The sequence below is a fragment of the Arachis ipaensis genome, chromosome B5 (genome assembly GCF_059453495.1).
Source record: "Arachis ipaensis isolate K30076 ecotype BB chromosome B5, ASM5945349v1, whole genome shotgun sequence".
Taxonomy (NCBI): Eukaryota; Viridiplantae; Streptophyta; class Magnoliopsida; order Fabales; family Fabaceae; genus Arachis; species Arachis ipaensis.
The window spans coordinates 150,099,685-150,108,382 of record NC_142440.1 but is presented as its reverse complement, the minus strand read 5'-3'; the positions used below and the strand labels follow the sequence as shown (position 1 = coordinate 150,108,382).

Sequence of the window (8,698 nt, the reverse complement as noted above, 5' to 3'; positions counted from 1 at the left end):
TTGATTTTTCTAAAACTCAAGATATTTAAGTTATTTTAAAAATTTATTTATTTTTATATATTTTAGATAAAAATATTATTTATATACTAAAATCAATCATTAAAACGTACGTATTATTTAATTTATTTTTAATATATATTTATATTTTAATATATATTTTATATTAGTAACTCATTTTGGTAATTAATTTTAATATGTATTGTATAGTTGAATAATTTTTTTATATTTTTAATTAATCAGAATTTTATTTATATTTGAATTGAAAATTTAAGAATTTATTTATCTTTTTAAAAAAAAATTAATTATCTTTAAATTTATAATTTTCATTATATATGAGTTTCAATTTCTTCGTTTAAGAGTAATTAGATTTTCATTGTCACTTCATAAATTTTCATTTTAGAAGAGTTTCATCTTTCACAAATCACAACAGAGTTTGTGGTTGATTTGGTATTGCTATTAGTTTTTAGAAATTACCTTTTAAAATTTGCGTTAGTTATATTTAGAAAAAAAAAATGTTATCTCCACGTTAAAAATAGATGATCAAATTTGTAACTATATATTTATATATTTTATATTTTAACATGTAATCAATATATGTCTAATGTAATGCCTAATTATTTATGTATATCTAGCATAATATTAAAAAATTAAGTAAAATTTGATTTCGATAAACATGTCTTTCAAAATTAATATTTAGTTAATTATTTTAAAAATCCTAAATATTATATGAGATACGAATATAAGAATAGATAAAGATATTAATTAAAATATAAAAATTATATTAAATCTTTCAATTTCTAAAATTACAAGCAAATTTTGAGAAATAAATTTATCGTTGTTTAAGAAAAATCTTATGGATAGAGTATTAGTACATCTGTACATGAAAAATCTCCTCCTCATTAGTAGGTAATAGGTTGCTGTTTAAGAAAATGAGTATGTATTTTATTATTTTTTATTATTATTGGTGTTTTGTTATCACGAAATTGATGGATACTAAAACCAGTTTGGAGTCCTGTGATACATATGAATTCTAATCGAATACAAAGATCATTGTCACTCGCAATGGGATGTTAATGCGATACATTTCCTTTATATGTGAGTTCAAATAAAAAAAAGTTAAGTGCATGATTAAAATTAATTATCAAATTTAATCATCAAATTAATTATTATATATTTATGTATAAATATATGTGTTTTTTTTTTGGGATACTGATCTACTCGCAAAAATCCACAATTGGATGGTGAGGGTTAAAGAGACCGCCACAACAAATACAAGCAGAGCAAGTTACAAATGACCATGAAGACAAAAGACTCCCTAATATAACCCAATCAAAAGCATCAAAGACAAATCAAAAAAGGAACCACCAGAATCTAAAAAAAGAGACTTAATAGTTACTCCTGGATGCAATGGACAAACCAATATATCAACCTTCATCTATAGATCTGCAATGATAAATCAAACACGCTGCAAAAAGTAATGGTTAAATACAATTAGGGTAAAGTATAATTTTTGTCATTGAAGTTTGACAAAAGTTTATAAAATATCCTTAAATTTTATTTTATTTTAATTTTGTCCCGAAAGTTTTCGATTTGCATCAAATATACTCCGGACGGTTAATTTTTTAAAAAATTTAAGATTAATTCAACAATAATTTTATAAGAACAATCCTCAATACAAGCAAATCAAATATAATTTTTATGCATTATTATTAGATTAGTCTTAAATTTTTTGAAAATTTAGCCGTCAAGGGTATATTTGATGCAAATCGAAAATTTTTGGGATAAAATTGAAACAAAATAAAACTTAAGGATATTTTTAAAACTTTTACCAAACTTCAAGAACAAAAAATATACTTTACCCATACAATTAATATTTACATTAATTTTTTAAAAAATTATATATTTAGAATATTAACTTACTCAATTAACGAAATATATTTACGGTATAAATTTATGTGTCACTAGTATTTTTATTTATAATATTATTACGTAAATATAAATCTTTTAAAACTATCTCGATTTTGTTTTAATATTATAAATCATGACACAAAAGATTTATAAAAAATTATAGGGGACAAATGTAACATCCTACCACACAGATCTTTACATCTAGGATGTAAAACTGAGGTGGTGTGGTATTACGACCTCTAAACAAAAAGTATATAATAATATATTATAAAGGTTGTAGTTTACTAGGAGCCTTGAAAAATGGGTGAAACAAAATCGCAAAATAAAAAGCGCAACACTCAGAAGACAGAATTACTTGCGTGATAAGAAACCGTAAGAGTTAGAGATATGAATAAGCGAAAGGGTAAAAGAGGGCCAAGAATACAGTTGAACTAGCTCCTGACTCAGCTTGCGAAGTCAAGGTTGGCCGGAGAATATATACGTACATAGATATACATAATAATAACCCAAAAGAACATGTTCAAAACCCTAGTTCTCCATAAAACCGCTAAGAGGTACATAAACAAAGTGTTCTTATATACAAGTGGAGAAACTATATATATATATATATATATATATATATATATATCAAAGAACAAAAGGAGATCCCAAAGTAAACCACTTTGCCGCAGAAGCTTCAGACGCCTACCGAGGTGTCGCTCGACCTGCATCTGAAAACAACAACACCGTATGGGATGAGAACCGGCGGTTCTCAGCACGGTAAAGGTGCCATGCATATAATATATAAGGTCTTGGAAATGCCAGAGGCAATCATAGAATGCCGACTCTCAAATTTTAAAGCTTAAATTACTAAATAGAAATCATAAAAAGGGTGGTCTTCTAGGGAATTCTAAACCTAGCTTAACCTTTAACCTTAACTCTAAACCTATCCACCTTTCCTCCGTACCTCCATCTCCAATGATTCGCATAGACAAAACAAATAGACAAAGTAAACATAGATAGAAAACAAGTGGTTCAAGTAACAATTACAACAATTAGCAGAATATAATCAATTAGGCATTCCCAATTAAGGCATAGCAAACAAAGCACACATATACATATGATGAATGTCTATCCTACTAGCCGTGAGCTCACGTGTCGGTTACTTTTCCAGAACGCGACACATCGGGTAGCTAACGCAGACATTGGTGTTCTTATATACAAGTGGAGAAACTATATATATATATACACATCAAAGAATAAAAGGAGATCCCAAAGTAAACCACTTTGCCGCAGAAACTTCAGACGCCTATTGAGGTGCCGCTCGACCTGCATCTGAAAACAACAACACCGTATGGGATGAGAACCGGGGGTTCTCAGCATGGTAAAGGTGCCACGCATATAATATATAAGGTCTTGGGAATGCCAGAGGCAATCATAGAATGCCGACTCTCAAATTTTAAAGCTTAAATTACTAAATAGAAATCATAAAAAGGGTGGTCTTCTAGGGAATTCTAAACCTAGCTTAACCTTTAACCTTAACTCTAAACCTATCCATCTTTCCTCCGTACCTCCATCTCCAATGATTCGCATAGACAAAACAAATAGACAAGGCAAACATAGGTAGAAAACAAGTGGTTCAAGTAACAATTACAACAATTAGCAGAATATAATCAATTAGGCATTCCCAATTAAGGCATAGCAAACAAAGCACACATATGCATATGATGAATGTCTATCCTACTGGCCGTGAGCTCACGTGTCGGTTACTTTTCCAGAACGCGACACATCTGGTAGCTAACGCAGACATTGGTGTTCTTATATACAAGTGGAGAAAATATATATATATATACACATCAAAGAATAAAAGGAGATCCCAAAGTAAACCACTTTGCTGCAGAAGCTTCAAACGCCTACCGAGGTGCCGCTCAACCTGCATCTGAAAACAACAACACCGTATGGGATGAGAACCGGGGGTTCTCAGCATGGTAAAGGTGCCACGCATATAATATATAAGGTCTTGGGAATGCCAGAGGCAATCATAGAATGCCGAATCTCAAATTTTAAAGCTTAAATTACTAAATAGAAATCATAAAAAGGGTGGTCTTCTAGGGAATTCTAAACCTAGCTTAACCTTTAACCTTAACTCTAAACCTATCCACCTTTCTTCCGTACCTCCATCTCCAATGATTCGCATAGACAAAACAAATAGACAAGGCAAACATAGGTAGAAAACAAGTGGTTCAAGTAACAATTACAACAATTAGCAGAATATAATCAATTAGGCATTCCCAATTAAGGCATAGCAAACAAAGCACACATATGCATATGATGAATGTCTATCCTACTGGCCGTGAGCTCACGTGTCGGTTACTTTTCCAGAACGCGACACATATGGTAGCTAACGCAGACATTGGTGTTCTTATATACAAGTGGAGAAACTATATATATATATATATATATATATATATATATATATATATATATATATATATATATATACACATCAAAGAATAAAAGGAGATCCCAAAGTAAACCACTTTGCCGCAGAAGCTTCAGACGCCTACCGAGGTGCCGCTCGACCTGCATCTGAAAACAACAACACCGTATGGGATGAGAACCGGGGGTTCTCAGCATGGTAAAGGTGCCACGCATATAATATATAAGGTCTTGGGAATGCCAGAGGCAATCATAGAATGCCGACTCTCAAATTTTAAAGCTTAAATTACTAAATAGAAATTATAAAAAGGGTGGTCTTCTAGGGAATTCTAAACCTAGCTTAACCTTTAACCTTAACTCTAAACCTATCCATCTTTCCTCCGTACCTCCATCTCCAATGATTCGCATAGACAAAACAAATAGACAAGGCAAACATAGGTAGAAAACAAGTGGTTCAAGTAACAATTACAACAATTAGCAGAATATAATCAATTAGGCATTCCCAATTAAGGCATAGCAAACAAAGCACACATATGCATATGATGAATGTCTATCCTACTGGCCGTGAGCTCACGTGTCGGTTACTTTTCCAGAACGCGACACATATGGTAGCTAACGCAGACATTGGTGTTCTTATATACAAGTGGAGAAACTATATATATATATACACATCAAAGAATAAAAGGAGATCCCAAAGTAAACCACTTTGCCGCAGAAGCTTCAGACGCCTACCGAGGTGCCGCTCGACCTGTATCTGAAAACAACAACACCGTATGGGATGAGAACCGGGGGTTCTCAGCATGGTAAAGGTGCCACGCATATAATATATAAGGTCTTGGGAATGCCAGAGGCAATCATAGAATGCCGAATCTCAAATTTTAAAGCTTAAATTACTAAATAGAAATCATAAAAAGGGTGGTCTTCTAGGGAATTCTAAACCTAGCTTAACCTTTAACCTTAACTCTAAACCTATCCACCTTTCCTCCGTACCTCCATCTCCAATGATTCGCATAGACAAAACAAATAGACAAGGCAAACATAGGTAGAAAACAAGTGGTTCAAGTAACAATTACAACAATTAGCAGAATATAATCAATTAGGCATTCCCAATTAAGGCATAGCAAACAAAGCACACATATGCATATGATGAATGTCTATCCTACTGGCCGTGAGCTCACGTGTCGGTTACTTTGCCAGAACGCGACACATCTGGTAGCTAACGCAGACATTAGTCTCTAGGTTGCGCATCTCCAGGAGGATCATAAACGAAGGAGAGTGCCTTTCCACCTTGCAACCAGAGAAGAACGTGGGGGATACAATACGAAGGAGAGTGCCTTTCCACCTTCCCCACATCCACATCATGACAAGAGAGGAAACTTCCACCCTCAACTTGCCATCCGAACCCATGTTCAAATTAATTACGCAAGCGAGATTACACCCAGACCTTGCCATTCCGACCATTTCGGCCACACAACAGTCATCTTAAATCTCATCATTTATCACCTCATGTTCTTACATTTTCATTCAGCTTCACACCATTTCCCTCATAATTCATCTTGTTTACCCCTTTTCTTCATTCTCAAGTTATCTCAAATTCTTAACTTCTGCTAATTACTAATCTCACTAGCAAAATCTAGGGTTAACAGGGTAAAAATAAGTGGTTAAGAGTTCAAAATCAAATCTAAATCTCAAAACTCAGGTGCTGGAAAACAGGACGTGTGCATACGCACAGGTATGTGCGTGCGCATAGCTCAGCAAAATATCAGGACGTGTGCATGCGTACACATCACTTGGTGTGCATGCGCCTCACCTGTGCTAGCGCCACCAGCATAAGGCCTATCCTGGTGTGTGCGTGCGCACATAGCGTGCGTACGCACAAGTAAACTTTTTGCTTCTATTGGGTGCGTGCGCATAGCTGTGTGCGTGACACACATAAAAAAAACCTGATACTGCTATAATGTTCAAATTTTCAGTTTTTCGCACCGATTTTCCGGCGTCCATAACTTCCCCTACAAAAATCGGTTGTTCGCAAATTTTATATCAATATCAAGCTTTTAAGACCTTATTTAATTTGAAACAAACCTCATTTTTATCCAAAATTTGAGGAGTGAGTTATGGATTACCAAAATTCATCAAAAATAAGTTTTTACCAAAATTTACCAAACCTCCATTTTTACCAAGATCTCATTTTCAACCAAACATTTCACAACCAAGGTGTATCAATACTCAACTCCATACCTTCCATTCATTTTACAACACACCACACCAAACATTCTCAACCATTCAATAACTCCCTACATGTACACATACATTTTCACAATTTCAAATCCAAAACAATGACAATTATGCTCATGTTTAAACCTAGTTCCCTTATCACACATACTAACATATACATTTAACTCTTTTATTCAAAAATAACCAACCATAAATACATCACTTCACTCTCATAAGTAACTCAACATTTACATCAAGGATTTGCTAATTAATATCAAATATGCTAAGTCAACCTCCATCAAACTCAATTAAATTCATCATCAAGCACCAACTCCACACTTACAACATAACTATCAATCACCACTCATTATCAATATCATGTAATAAATCCATCAAAGGTTGCTAAATATTAACATACATGCATATTTCAAGTTATCCTATATTTCTCTAACCTAAGTTTTCACAGGGCATTACATATTAAATACGCGAAACCTAAACCATACCTTGACCGATTTCCACATATTTTTCAAGACAACCCACTTAGACAAGGGCAAACCCTCAACACCGAAAATCAGCTCTATCACCAACCAAGATCTCAATCAAGCTTCCAATGGCTCCAAGGACTTCATATCATACATACATACACACCTAACATATATATATATATACAAAATTCAATACCCAAGAATACTTAATCAATAAATTAGTTAGGTTTTTAGGATTCTCACCTTATCAACAAAAAATTAGGACAAGACTCGCCAAGTCCACCAAGTTAATTCGATCCTAAACACCGAAATTATACAAAATCTCAACACCAAAGTCCAATAAATTCAGAACTGAAAATGAAGAAATTGAAGAAGAAAATATGGCTTTCTTACCTTACAATATTATGGGCTTTGTAGAGCTTAACGCCGCGGTCGCGTGACTGCAAACGGATCGTCAATCGGAGCTCCGGATCAAAAGTTACGTGGATTTAAAGTTGAAGTGAGGGTTAGGTTTTTATTTTTGTTCTTCTCCCTCCATGAAAGTTTCCCAGCGTAAATGATGAAGAAGAAGGGAATAAGGAGCTGTATCTCTTTAATGGGTTGGGTTCAGTTGGGTCTTGGGCCTATTTTGGGCTCGGTTCAACCGGTTCGACCCGTCCAACCCAATCTTGAGACAAAATCTTTGAAATTAGTGTCAAAATTCTCGTTTTAACGAGTTCTATCCTATTTTAATATTAGATTTACATTTTTTATTTTTCTTATTAAAATTTAATTTATTGACTAATTATTTGCTAATTTTCTGGGGTTTACAACAAAAGTTTCTATCGATTAAAAAGACCAAAATTTTTGTAGATAAAGAAAATTAAATAATAAATTTTTAGTTATTATTTTCATGTGAAAGAATTTAAATTTTTACTAATAATTAATTTTAATATTCATTATCTAAATCTTGAAAGAATTAAATGTATTTACTTTTATATTTAATTAAGTGTTAAGTCTATTGCACAAATAAAAATAATTAAGTTCATGCTTGTAATTTAAAATAATATTTTTTCTCTCTTTATATATAAAATATAATTAGATATTAGTATAAAAAAATTATATTAATAGTTATAAAATTAACTCAAAATTAATTTTTTTTGAAACAATTGAATCTTGATTCTAATTATTAATCACAATATTAGTATTTTCTCCAAATTATATATAATAAATATTTGAAGAAAGAGAAGTAAAAATATAGTTAAAAAAATAAATAGTAAAAATTTAAAATTAAATAAAAAACTAAAAAAATATGTATATAATAATAGTATATTTTTATGTGAATAATATTATGGGATTAGTTTTTTAATTATATTTGATTATAAATTTAATATTTTTTTATAATTATATAAATTTATTTGAATTATATTATTTTATTAATTTTATTTTTTATAGAACACAAAGGTAGAGAGAAATGGTGAATGAGAGAGAAAAGAAAGAGAAAGATAAAGAAAAATAAAGAGAGAGAGAGAGAGAGAGTTTGTTAAATTTAGAGGGAAAGATTTTATTGTAATTGTAATAAAAGAATATATCGTGATATATTTTAATTTGTCAAATTAATAATATAAAATAAAAATTTTAAGTTAGATATAGAGTGGGAAGGGTATAGAGAAATAGAGGAGGGAGAGAGGTAG

General features: G+C 31.7%; 1 long non-coding RNA gene across 1 annotated transcript; it reads right to left on the bottom strand.

The window, feature by feature from the left end:
- Positions 1 to 2,540: 2,540 nt before the first annotated feature.
- LOC107642141 (uncharacterized) lies at positions 2,541 to 7,566 on the bottom strand. The gene is made up of 4 exons (XR_002347483.2): positions 7,419 to 7,566; positions 7,269 to 7,323; positions 7,044 to 7,188; positions 2,541 to 2,618 (listed from the first exon to the last, which is right to left on the bottom strand). It is a non-coding gene; the product is annotated as an uncharacterized LOC107642141 (long non-coding RNA).
- Positions 7,567 to 8,698: the final 1,132 nt, after the last annotated feature.